Here is a 13903-nt window from a genome sequence, read left to right as displayed (position 1 = left end):
TGTTGTCTGAGGATGAAGGCCTTCAAAAAGGGAGAGCAGTATTGCTTAGGGGCCCTACCACAGAGAAGAGGAAAAGAACTAGAGGATGTTCTTTTGTCTAGACCAGTGCTTCTCAAGCTATCTGATATGGGGGACCAGCAATTTTTTTTTCCAATGTGCGCACAGATCGGCAGCTGATGGCTCGCGGATCGGCACCGGTCCATGGACCATCACTTTGAATAGCACTGGTCTAGACAGCATACTTGATCTTTATTCTCAGGAAGGGGTTGAGTTTTGTAATTTAGCTAGACAGGAAAACCAACTTGCCATTAAGGGAAACAGAAGCAATGGCTTCATTCTCACTGTGGATAGGTAAAGTCACGTCTACATAACCCAAAAGTCAAAGTCAAAGTTCACACGAGCCAGTGGCTCATTGTATTGTTGTGATTAAGGCAAGTCCATTTCATAGCCAACAGTACACAAGGGAATGACATGGCCAGCATCCCATCCAGCTGCCTTTGACAACCCTAATCTGATGAATCAAAGCTACATCCTTATGTGAGTAAACGATATGAGTCCACCACTGTAATTCATAATAAATAACTGGAGAATGATGATGATAGCTGTGTCAATTATGTGTCACCCACTCCAAAAGTTCTGGCACCTCTAAGAGGCAGCAATATTCTTGTCTCCTGAATTGCTACTGCTGTTTTGTCCAGATGATGCCTGTGAAGTGAGTTGTGCAAATTGAGATCTTTGCATACCACTTGTCTGCTGGGGTGACCAGGAGGGAATTTCTTGACCAAACAACAATCTTGCAGTTGAAGACCAAACAGGTTTGGTTTGACTACTGCAAACTTGACGCAGCCACTTGTAACATTCCAAAGTTTGGCAAAAGGAGGTTGGGCAAATGGCAGAGAAAGAAACCTAGATGTAAACTGTTGATGCTTTTAGTTTGTTTTCCCATGCATAAAGAGGAGCAATTAGAGCCTGCTGAGTGTCAATTCTGCATGTAAAACCTAAAAAATAAAATAAAAGCCAGCCCAAATAACGGTTGACGTGCCTCAGTAGAACCAGTTTTCAAGTTTTCTACCAACTTATTCCTGAAAACAGCCTAAAATATATTGGTTAGCATTTCGGTTTTTAAATTAAATTCTCTGTTGCAGTGAACACTTATCAGCATTATAGTTGGCCTAAGCATTGAGCTGAAGATTGCACTTGCACAGGGGAGCGGGAAATCTTCAGATAATTGGCCCTACTACACTCACTTCACTAATCTCAAGATAGAGGGTGTATCAGGAAGGAGGACTGGCTGCTGTTGTTGTACTTTGGCAACCCTAGCTAAAGGAACAGACGCTTGAGTATTTTTGCAGCAAGGCATAGGTTAGAGCAGCTATGAGGCTGCTCCCCAATTCCTGCATCTGGTTCAGCTCCCAATGTACATTGGGAGTGTAATGGCAACTGTGGCATACAGCCACCTTTGTGTTCTCATCCAGCTCTTCTAGGCATGTTTTGTGGTAAGTGCCATTTTGGCTGGATCAAAGGATTGACTGGTATCTCCCTAAGAAAGTGTACATTTGAGTGATTTATCACAACAGACTGTAAAGAATAATCCTTTGGATCATTTCAGGGTGGAAAGAAACACTTTTTTATATGGCTGGCTCTGGGAAAATAGAAATTCTAGTTTAGTCTGGAATTCAGCACAATGAAAACCCCCAGGCATGCATCAGTGAGGGACTGAGCATTCTCAACTCCACTATTGAGGGTGTGAAGCAATTAAGGTAATTGTGATGAGCACTGTTCTAAAACTCTGGGTAGAGAATAACGAGTGTATCATTATTGTTGAGAATCTTTTCCAGCAAATGGCAATATAACTTATTTTTTAAACTGGGTTGCTTGAGTCTACCAATAAACCTAATTTCCTTTTCTTTGTTTACAGTGGAGAGCCCCTTATGTCATTCTGACTATATTAATTTAGCATGGAAGTTCAAATAATGCCTCCTGCTGACCTACATAAGGCACCAGAGACTAGACTATATTTATGGTCTTTCAGTGGATTGCTATTTATAGGTTAAGCGAGGGATTGCTTGTGAAGCATCAAAAAACAAAAAAAAATTACCACTTGATATCAAGTTATATGTGGGCTGGTCAAACATTCTGACATTAACTTGGCCACTGTTATGCAAATTACATTGGACAGATTATTTCTTTGAAACTTCTCCATCATTCTAGATAAGTTAATTGCATTTAGCAGTGTTTGTCTTTATTTAAAGATTGCTAGTAATGGAAGAACCTGCATTTCTTTTTTGGTACAGGCATCTTCTGCTTCTTTTGCTGATGTGTGAAAATCTTTGTTCTTCCTTTGGGTGTGATGGTCTTTAATACCACTTCTTAAACAAGAGAACTATGTACTTTGGCAGTCATTTAGACAGCATTTACCATTTAAAGTAGCATTTTTTATACAGCTGACATCCAGGAAAGAAACTTTGTTTGTCATTCAGTAATTTATTTAGCAAATATTTGGTTTGTCCGTTTTTGGGGCATAAAACTTGAGAACATGACCTCCTTATGGTAAGTCTGGTAAATTGTTTAAATGATGGATCTCCTCGATGGAGGGAAAAAGTGAAATTAAAAGGCCAGAAGTGTGTAAGCATGTTGTGGTGTTATGTATTGTAGCAACTCAAGTACCTTGCTGAGCATATAGGAATATTTCTATAGAAGCAGTTAACTTCCGTGAAAGCAGAGGTGATGGGAGGTAGGTATAGGAAATGCAGTGCCTTGAGAAATATTGCAAATGTTTAAAATTGAATTTTGTACTCCGAAAAGCTTTATAGTGAAGTTTACTTCACATTTTTTTACAAAGTTGATTAAAAATTGTATTCTGTTTAGTATAAAATGACTGTGCTCAGCTGTTCATCCTTTAAAGCATATTATTTATTCTATTTTTATAGCACGCATATCCTTAATCGATTAAACACTTTGTTTCTAATAGCTTTATAAAAGATGAGCAACAGGATATCCTAAATAACTTGATTGCTTTTTCCTAACTTTCAGATTGCTTTCCTCTCTAGAGTGAGAGGAATGTGTACTTCGTAGAATCCACTCTGATTGCACTTGTGCTCCTACATGCTAATCTTGTGATGGCAACAGCAACTTGAAACTGACTAGGTAGCATGAATAGTCAATTTGATGTGTAAGCTGTGTCTGAACTAGAAATGAAGCTATTTTTGAAATAGCCAGCATCATTTTTGACACTGTCAAATATTGCCCCTCAACAATCATAATTAAGTGCAGTTTGCCAGTTGATCTACACAGAGCCAGCCAAGATCTGTGAAACACCAGTGCAGAAAGCATATCATGCCAGTCCCTCATACTAGTGGGACATTCATTCTGTTTACGGTCCTGAGCATATTTTGGTCCTGGCAGTATTAGTGGCCAAACAATATTGAAGCAAATTTGAGGGTGTGTCCTGAGGGTGCTGTATCTGCTTTTGGGTCCACATGACTCATTTCCTCCTGCAGAGGAGCACAGGTTTGAATGAGACCATATCTCTTGGGAGAAGAGAGAGATGTTCACTAACTATCCATACAGCTTCTCCACCATAAAGAAAACTTGAGACAATAAATGCTGTGAAGAGCTAAGTGAGCTACATAGTGTTCAGTTCACTTTTTATCAAAACTGAACTGAATGGTTTTTTTAGCACAGTATCCAATGGGATGCTTGACAGTGAAATACAAATTGAAATTCAAGATACACATAATGGAATGTCATGAGAAATTGTGAGGAGAGGCAGTATCTCCATAATCAGAGGGAAGTGGAAGTTAAATCCAGATGTGTTTGACAGACTTGCTCTGTTCTGGGATTTGCTATTTTGTGTTTACTGTTTAATGTAGCATTGTCCTTGTAAGTAAGGTCCAGAGAATTGGTAAGAGCAGAGCAAGAGAGTGAACCTGTTTGAAATAAACCTTGTTTTTTCCTTTACACTTCACCTGAAAGAATGTGGGGTTATATTCCTGAAAATGATTTGACTAGACTCAAAGCTGATGTATACTATTTCAGGTCTTGTGTTACAAAAATATAAGGAGGTTGAAAAGTCAAAACAGCTTACTGTGGAGTTTATGAAAAGTCAACTCCTTTCCTAACTCCAGTGCCACAGGATTCAGAGCAGTATGTGTGATGCTTCCAGCTGAAGTTATATAGTGTAAAGAAGTCAAAGCCATATTAGTCATATTAATGTTTGGTGCATGAACAAGCTTCACATAATTAAACTTAAATGTTGTCTTGGCTCCAGCATTTGAAGCAAAAATTAAGGACATGTATGAACAAGATTTTGGAGACTTAATATTGTTTGACTTAAACAGCAAAACTTTGTTGGGAAACCATATTATAAGATGGCTTGATCTTGCCTCTGAGGGCAGGACCTAGCCACATCTAAGAATTTGACTTGAGAGTTTGTTTTCCCATTGTACTTAATTATAGCAACCACTAGTGATCTAGAATTGAAAAGATGTGGAGAATTTGATCCTTTGGTTATAAAAGCCAATTGGCTTTAGGTCTGATGAATTAAGATCCATGTAAAAAACTAAATCGGGTTGTTTCAAGTATCTGTTCACTTAGAAAAATCTAATTAGAGTTAAGGCTTGTGCTTCACATTAGTGTTTTTCTTCCCAGGTTCTTTTGGACTGTAGGAATTAGAACCCCAAACTCAATTGTTAGAGAACAGAGAAATACCAAATTAAAGTTCCCCCATATCTCTGAAAAGAATGTACTCTGGTCATGTTGCATAAGTCATAAATATGCAAAAACTAGGAAATGTACAGTTAGTGTGCTGCTTCATTTGCTACACAACCTTAATTCTGCCCCTCTTTTTCCATTTGGATCAGCAGCAAGTACTACCTGGATCAGTGGAGCTATACACAGCACATGAGGATCTATTTGACTTTATGAATAGGAGCCCCGATCTGGACCTGTAGTAGGCATAGAACAAATGGCAGTTATAGTAAAGGATGTGAAGTACTGTGATGTTAATTTCTTTCTGACATCCCTGCAGGGGGAGAGTCAAGGTTGTGTGGTTGTTCCTGAAAGCCATTCTTTTCCCTCCATCCCCCCTGGTGGATTTATGTGGGTGACAGAGGGTGATAGCTGAATGGCTCAAAGGAGCACACCTTCCAAGTGCCTTCCTCCTGCCGACTGACTACCTGGGACAGCAATCCAAAGAGAAGAACGGGTAGCTGTGCCCCTTAATGGTCAGCTCTTCTCTCTTTCTTAGTTCCTTCATGGCATCTCTTAGGCTTGAATGGACAAAGGGTAGAGGAGGAACTGTCAGTTGAGGGACTGCGAATGTCTCTGCTGCTCCTCTTGCAGGAAGTGCAAAGCCAGGAACCCTACTCCAGGGAGCCATGCAACTGTTTTCTCTGCCTGCCCCACAAACATACCAAGGGGCAGGGAGCAGACAGAAGAGCAAAGCTCATAGCGATGGGATTGTTTCATTTGGAGGAGGCAATGGGAGGAATGAGAACCAGTGCTAGCTGCTCTCAGGAATATGGCTACCAGTTGCTCTCAGGGCTACTAGCTCAGATGAGGGGTCTCAGCCTGCAGAGCCAAGAATGAACTACTGTATATAACTTTAATTTTTAGAGCTTGTTCTTGGTACTGGGCACCAGGTATCAAGCTGATGCCTCAGTGAGATTTATTTGTGGAGCCACTGCTGCCTCCTCTTTCCCCCAACAGCTGCACAAGGTGATAATTTTCTGATTTTAAGAATTTTGGTGGGTGACCTGTATATTGGGAATCCCTGGAGCAAACTACATCAAATTTGCACCATAAATTCTATATGGACATAACACTGTATTAAACATTTTTATGTGCATTTTTGGGTGAAGATTTACAATTTGCCTTTAAACAGAAACCATGTTGCAGCCTTAACTCTGATGCTGCTGGAGTTGCCCCATAATTTGACGCTTTACCCCGCACCCCCATCAGCTTTTTAGTGGTTTTTAATTTCCTACAGTTTGGTCAAAGTGTAATCCTTGCTTAGAAATAATTAGTCTTCAACATGTTAGAATATATATCCATTTCAAGTCTGAATTGCTGGCTTAATAAAAGTAGTAGTATATTTATGTGGCCTCCTTTTTTCTAAATAATCCAAGAACCCTTTACAAATGGGTTGTATGATTAAATTATGTACAAAGATCACTTCATCCACCACTGAGATGCAGTGGTTTCTGGGGTAAAAATGGTAGCTGTTTAATAGTGCACAGTAATATTATACAATGGTTAAGGGAAGGAAGTGAAGCATACCACATCCAGTTGAAACTACAGAGCAGGATGTAATAACCCAAACTAATTTGGCTAGGGCACAAGAATGAATACCCTGCTCCTGCAACCTTTACTTGGCCAAAAGTGCTCAGGACCACTCTGTCTCCTCTGAGAGTGAGCATCTCCAGCATTACAGTATATCCTTTTACCATTCTGGAATATTGGTTCAGAGTTAACTTGGAGGGAAAAGCACCACATAGTGTATCACCACTTCTTTGTTGGTTCCTTGGAAGCTTCTCATTCAAATATTGACCAGGCCCAACCCTGCTTATCTTGAGTGCTGACAAATTCACAACATGTTGCAATTATCAACATTTTGATCAATGTGTTTGCCTCCAACTCTTTATTTATTAGATGCCGATCTCACGGCAGAATGTACAGTTTTAGTTCCTTTCACATGAGGGATAATGTAGAACAAATATTAGATGCCTTTATATTCAAGGTTTTGCTGCTGAAGTAGTCTGTGTTTTGCTTCACCAATATATTTTTTCGCCAAAGATATTTATGGAAGGGGAGATCCCTCCTTATTAGAGGTGGAGTTTAAGTAAAAAGAGGAGTGTTTCTTCTCTCTCATCAAAGTGAATTTATGGGCTCAGGTCCTCTTATGACCAAGTGGGAATATGGTCTCTCTGCATGTGTGTAATCATGAATTTATTGCAATCCTTGAGTTATAACTTAAGAACTTATTTAGTATAGTAAATTCTTTCCTTGTAGAGCAAATAAAGCTCGTAGTTGGAGGTATCCCAATCCAAATAAGATTCCCCCCCTCCCCCCCGCCACTTGGAATACAGCTTCTATATTTATCAGCTTAGAGAAAACTGTAGCCCTTTCGTTAAGAAATACGAGGGAAAGGAATGTGGAAATAAAATGGGGTATTTTGTTCTTTGCAAAGTTAGCACGATTGACTTTTCCTGCAGTTTTAACCGTATGTAACAATATTTTCAGAATTCTGTGTAATTTATCTCTGGCTCTTAGTTACTTGGTTTTGCTGCAATTTTAGTTACCAGTTTTAATCAACTTATTTGTGAAGACCATAATACTTTTAACCAAGTGTAGGATCTTCATGTCTAGGATAACTTTGCTCCTATAAGTATTTTAACGGGCATTTAAAAAAACACACGAGCAAAAAAAAAAAAACAAACCCTCTATCTGTAAAAATGAGTGGGTTCAGAGAAGCCCAAATCTTCCTTTTCTGTCTGTCACTTCCAGTCAACACTTGTCTGTGTACTTTAGATAAAGTTTTCTATGTGTACACAATACATTGTGCAAAGCTGCTTTGTGTACAATACACCTTGCCTTTCATAATGGAAGGGAGTGTTTTACTTACTGTTTTTTTTTTCCTGGCTGAGAAAATAGAAATACAGTAGTTTCAAACTAAATTTTAACTTTAATACTTATTTAATTGAATCCATCTTGCAGTAATTTGCCAAGATTTTGTTTTACCTATGCATACCTTGCGTTTCCAGTGCAATGAAGTCATATGCAGTGAGGTCACTTTAATCACCTTTTAAAATCTTTTTTTACTCACTCATGGAATCCATCACTGTAGTAGGTAGGAGCCAGATACAAAAAACAGATTGCTTTAGACTGGTCTGTTAAACCATACTTTTCTTTGCGTCAGATGGAGTTATTTCTATTTCACTCTCCTGTGTCTATGAAATAATGTTGGCTTGTTCTTCAGCATAATTACTGAGGAAAGGCTCTTGATGCAAACCAGCTTTTTCACTTTCTTTGAAAATGTCCAGGGTTGGGCTCAGTCTTTGATATCTGAAGGAGATCTACAGTTGAGCACCATCCACTAAATGTGCTTCACCTAGGGCACCATCACCTTTCCATCAAACACTGTTGCTTGGTGGGTTGTGGAAGGAGAAACGGTCTCACGGGGTATGTCTATACAGCAATTAAAAATATGCAACTGACCCATGCCAGCTGACTCTGGCTAAGGGGCTATTTAATTGCAGTGTAGGCCTGGGCTCCAGGACCCTGCATGGTGGGAGGGTCTCAGAGCTTGGGCTTCAGCCCAAGCCCGAACGTCTACATCGCAATTAAACAGCCCCTTAGCCCAAGTCAGGTAGCATGGCCAGCCATGGTGTCTAATTGCAGTGTAGACATACTCTGTGAGAGCAAATTAATATAGCTCTTGGCTATCAGTTTCTGTAGCATTTGTAGTACTCTTTATCCTGGCTACTCTAGAATATATCCTCTTTTATGGGTTTTGCAGATCTTTTCGGTTCTTCAGTGTGGGAGCAATTGTGTTGTAAGCTCATGTTGTAGCATTTTAGCCTGTGCAAAGAACTTGGTGGCAAGTTTTGTAGTAAGTTGTTACACTTCCAGTATTAAGCCATGAGAGCACTTGTGTGATCATTAATCTACTGGGCTGTCAATGAAATACAAAAAGTGATTCCAGTTTTTTGTGGGTTTTTTTCTTCTGTCCATGTAAATAATTTGTGAAATCAAAGTGGGCCTCTAAAGTGTAAACTACAGGATTCTGGGGTGTCTTTCTATATCTTGAGTATTGAGAAAGAGGACAGAATTTTCTACTTTGCTGTTTGAAACATAGTGAAAAATGTCTCATATAGTTGATGAAATTGAGTTTGTCGAACATGAAGAGCTAGATATGTGTATGCTCTAAAGACAGTTTATCATTCATGGCTAATGTTTCATCACAGCCAGACAACCAACACTGAATAACTGACTGGCTATTGCTTAATCTCTTACTTTATGAAACTAGTTTTAGAAAAAGAAACCCTTGACTGCAAATGAGTACTTTTTGGAGGATATGAGGCAAAGGTGTTGTAGACATGCTTTGAAGACCCACTAATGCCTTGTTGGAAAGTTGGAGTTGGGAATATTTTTCTGTATATGTATGCTGTGTGTGTAGGATTATTTGGGCACCCAGTTTTGGCAGCTGTGTCTTTGTTGCTTTAATGGGTCTAAGAAGACTGAGCAATGCTGCTCTCAGTGAGGGAGCATGATGAATTTATGAAGGGTTGGATTCTGAATTCATGAACTCTTTGATCTCTGAGATTGTTGAATAGGGGGAGACATGGTGAGAAGAAAGGATGATGTTAAGCCTATCCCTCGACATACACCTAAAAAGAGATTTCTTTATCTTGATGTCTTTCATAAGAACACCCATACTGGATCAGACCAAAGGTCCATCTAGCTCAGTATCCTGTCTTTCGACAGTGGCCAATACCAGGTGCCCCAGAAGGAATGAAGAGAACAGGTAATCATCAAGTGATCCATCCCCTTTCACCATGTTGCCAGTAATATCTGGGAGAAGAGTGCCTGCTTCCTTGTCTTTGCTTTATTCCTGTCAGATTTAAGATGTGTGGGGCTAATAAAAACTGTTCATCGTTTAGTGAAAGATGAAAGCCTCAGACTTAGCACCACTTGAGACTCAGATGGGTTACTCTGACTTGGTTTGCATAGCTCTCTTTAGTTGGCTGCCTGGAGTACCATGGGCCAGTGGAAAGAATAACTGCTAAACCTTTTCAGAATAAGTGTGTACCCTGCTTTCTCACCATTGTCTCTAGTATAGTTTCTCATGCAATACATTTATTATTAAGTACTGATGCAAGAGGAAATGGTTCTCTTTATAACCAGGCAGCAGGGATTTAAGTAACACTCACTTCACCTTTCTCATGATGATTTTATAATTCATAGAATAGAACCATAGAATATCAGGGCTGGAAGGGACCTCAGGAGATCATCTAGTCCAACCTCCTGCTCAAAGCAGGACCAATCCCCAATTTTTGCCCCGATCCCTAAATGGCCCCCTCAAGGATTGAACTTGCAACCCTGATTTTAGCAGGCCAATGCTCAAATCACTGAGCTATCCCTCCCCCCATTCTGTCTTTATATTTTAAGTTTAATTTAGAGGAAGGTTTGAGCATACAGAAATCACAAATCTAGAAAGTCAACATATCTCTTGTTGTTTCCAGTGTTGTTGTAGCTGTGTGGGTTCCAGGATATTAAAGAAACAAGGGAATGAAGTAATATCTTTTATTGGACAAACTTCTGTTGGTGAGAAAGAGAGAAGCTTTGAGCTACACAGAGCTCTTCCTCAGGTCTATAAAAGTACAAGGTCAAATAGAGAGTTTAGCATAAGTAGTTAGCACATATTCTATCTGTTTGACTTAAGTAGTTGTGACATTGAGTACCTTTTATAGACCTGAGGAAGAGTTCTGTGTAGCTCGAAAGCATCTCTCTCTCTCTCTCTCTCTCTCTCTCAGCAGAAGTTGGTCCAATAAAAGTGGTCAGTATCACAACCACCTTATATCTCTTGTCCATAGAACATACGGAGTTATCACAGTTGTTTCTACTTTTAAGTATAGGGGAAAACTCTGGAACCTCAGTTACCACTGTCGTAACTTGATGATCACTGTAACCACAGCTTTGTGAAATAAGTTCATCTTCCTGTGACAGTTGCATTTCCTCAGTTGATTTGGCTTTTTGTAGGGTATGTCTTCACTACAGCATTACTCTGGACTGTTTAACAGGTATTGCCCTAATTCCCCTTCCCATCCCCACACATAACCTCTTACCTGAGTCTAGTGATACTTTCAACCTATGCTAGCTAGCCTATGAGGGGTTGTGGGTTAGAACCTGGGGGCTTTCACTTGAGCTAGTAACTTGTTCACTGTGCAGTAAGGACTCTGGCTAAAGCACTTGTGTGATAGTCCTGCAGTGACTGTCCACGGTTCCCCTTGTGTCCCCAGAAGGGACCACATTCTTACAATTCATTGGGCAGCTCAGCATACTGCATTGCACAGAACCATGATATATGCTCCCAGAAGTCCTAACAAGAGACACGGGGGAGTACTGTAACAGTAAAAACATAATAACTTGGGTAGGGCTTTGCAGTATAACTGCTCAGACCCAGACTAGCCTAAACTGTGTGCTCAGACCCTGGCTTAACGATCACCTGGAGTAACTGCAGTGAAGACATACCCATCTCATACTAAGGAGGACTGGGAAAATGAGAGATAAGATGTTCAGTGAAAGGGTGGGTGGCAATAAGGATGATCTGGGTGCTGGAAATGTGCAGTTCAACTCCTTTATCTTTAAAAAAAACAAAAAAACAGCTGGTAATGGGTTTCAGCTTAAAACAGTTTCTTTTTAACATAAAACCCAAACCCAACAACTGGACACAGCTGGATTCAGTATTTAGTCAGTGTTTTGTTTAGGTTTCATGTGATGTCTGATTATTAATATGCTTTGTTAGTGTAATTTCTCTTCCCCTCCCCCCCAGGGGGGGGTTATGTTCTCCAGCTCTTGCATTTTGACACTGAAATTGAGGCAAGAGGATCAGAACATAAGAGAATCACTTTTGGTTGTTAAAAACTTGATGAACCAACTGTGTAGGATGCCTTTCATCAAAATTAAACATAGTTTTTAACTGGTTTAAAAAAATAATTCACTGAATTATAATTTAGCTGTAAAAGCCTTAACCTAAGGGAGTTTGCAAAACCAGTTAATTAGTAGCAGTACTGATTTTAATAGACATACCTTTGTCATTTGCTTTTTAAAGTACCTTTGCTGTTTACTATCTTTGTTTGAGCATAGACCTGCATCCAGTTTCTCTCGGGTGACCATCTTATAGCTGTATAGTACCTGCTCATTCTTGAGCCAGGGAGCTAGCTGTCTGAGATAACTTACATAGTTATGAAAATCCACCAAACCAACAACCCATTAAATGAATCTATTAACATAATGCCAGTATGCAAACTTGTAATGATTTTAATGGCTGTTATTCACTGGAAGCATTGAAGATTTAATGTGATCCCTTTTAAACTCTTGGCTTCAGTGAAACAAATACAATCCAAATGACCACCTGTGAAGAATTTTTTCTTTTACTATGTTTAAGATGGGGGTTAGTGGAAGGGAGAAATTTAGGTAGCTTGTCTAATATTTCTAATTACCTGTTCTCCATAGTCTAGTAGTGTGAGCTGAGAGCCAGTTTAACTCCAGTGTTTCCCCTGAGTGAACTCAGTTCCCAGACCAAGGTTTCCATCTTTACTGTCTTTTTTATGTGAAGTTGTTGCACACATTGCAGTCCCTCAGTGCAGTAAGAAGACTATTTCCATTACTTAGTTTGGATAGTCCTGATTATTAATGTAAGGTTGGAAGGTGCTCCAGGTCTTCATTTGTAAAAGTTATTGCTGATCAAAATTTGTTTCTCATTATTACATTGCGAACATTACTCCATGCTTTTAAATAGCTGCAAATGTTAAGTCTGCTTAAATGTTAATTAAACTTTATATGCTTCTAAACTGTAGTAATTGTATGTCTTCTAGGTATGCCTAGATTACTCATATGGATAAAGTATTCTAGGATGAGCAACAAAAAGTAAAGCTGAAAGGATTAATCAAAATTTACATTTTATAGTCAACAGGCACAGAAGTTAAATGCAGCTGTTCTAGGTGGCTTTTAACTGAACAGTCCGTATAATTAAGTCTGAGATTCATATTGTGTCTATAATGTCTTTTTGTTTCAATACTTTTTATAGGAAGACAGGATACTAGCTCAAAGAAGAATCTTATCTCTCAATTCTGTATCCATGGTCAAGTTGAAATAAATTTTCCAGGTTCTGTGTATCATATGTGTATTGTGTTTTTTTTAAATTAAAGAATGCCTTAGCTTTCCTTTATCACAAAAACTTAAATTAGTAACCATTTTAAGAAAATTCATTTATTTTTTGCCATTCAGTCTATTTGGACAATCAAAGTGAACTAGTCTGTTTCACTTTCCAGGTGCCAGTTTTTATAGGGCTCAGTCTTGAACAGATGAATGGCTTTCAATCACTTTAGCTTATCAGGGCTTTTTATTCATGTTAACATTCCTGAAGATGCAGAGTAGTACATTCAGAGGTTTTCTAGCTGACAATTTTGTAGCCTAGTGTTAAGCTATCACAATTAAGAAACATCATTTTTGCCCATCAAGACATGGCCTGAATGGAACTCTCTCTTACTCTGTTTACGTTGTAGACACTGCTGGGAAATACTTAAGTACAACCAAAACCTGTCTGTCAGTTTTCTTTTTAAATTTAATATTTCCACTAATATTGCTTAAAACTATATTTTGGCCTTAATCTACTTTTCAGCATCTCTTACAGTTCATCATACTAATTTAGAGTATGAGACAATCAGAATGAAGCTAAATACAGACAAGAAAAATTACAGTGAAAGTAAGCTGAAGTAACTGTTTAAAAGGCTGAGTAACAGAAATTGAAGAAGACGACTCATTTATTTAGAAGAGTAACTGTTTTATCATGTAGATTTCAAATAGAATACTTCAGCAGACATTTTGAAAATAATTGAGCAGTTGTCTAAACAGTCAAATAATGGTCTCTTGAATTAATGTAACCTTTTATTTTGTTTCATCTTATTTAGACTGTAGCATCTTTCAGGGACCACTAATTTCTTCTTTGTGTAAACACCTTGCACATGTGGTGCTGCATAAACAACTGAATGATTTACACTTATGACTGTGCAGAAGAATAGTACACACAAACACCACTACTAGTGCCATCTTATTCATAATCTTGTTTCCCTAACTACTTTGTCTTGATGCTTTCTAAAGTTCAGAGAGACACTTTTTA

General features: G+C 38.8%; 1 protein-coding gene across 5 annotated transcripts in view; it reads left to right on the top strand.

Annotated features, from left to right (window-relative positions):
* AFF4 (AF4/FMR2 family member 4) overlaps positions 1-13903 on the top strand; it is a 74889-nt gene that overhangs the window by 14323 nt on the left and 46663 nt on the right. The gene's annotated exons all lie outside the window — the stretch shown is intronic.

Source organism: Dermochelys coriacea, chromosome 8, assembly GCF_009764565.3.
Source record: "Dermochelys coriacea isolate rDerCor1 chromosome 8, rDerCor1.pri.v4, whole genome shotgun sequence".
Lineage (NCBI taxonomy): Eukaryota > Metazoa > Chordata > Testudines > Dermochelyidae > Dermochelys > Dermochelys coriacea.
The sequence above is the reverse complement of the archived record's forward strand: the minus strand, read 5'-3'. Positions and strand labels throughout refer to the sequence as shown.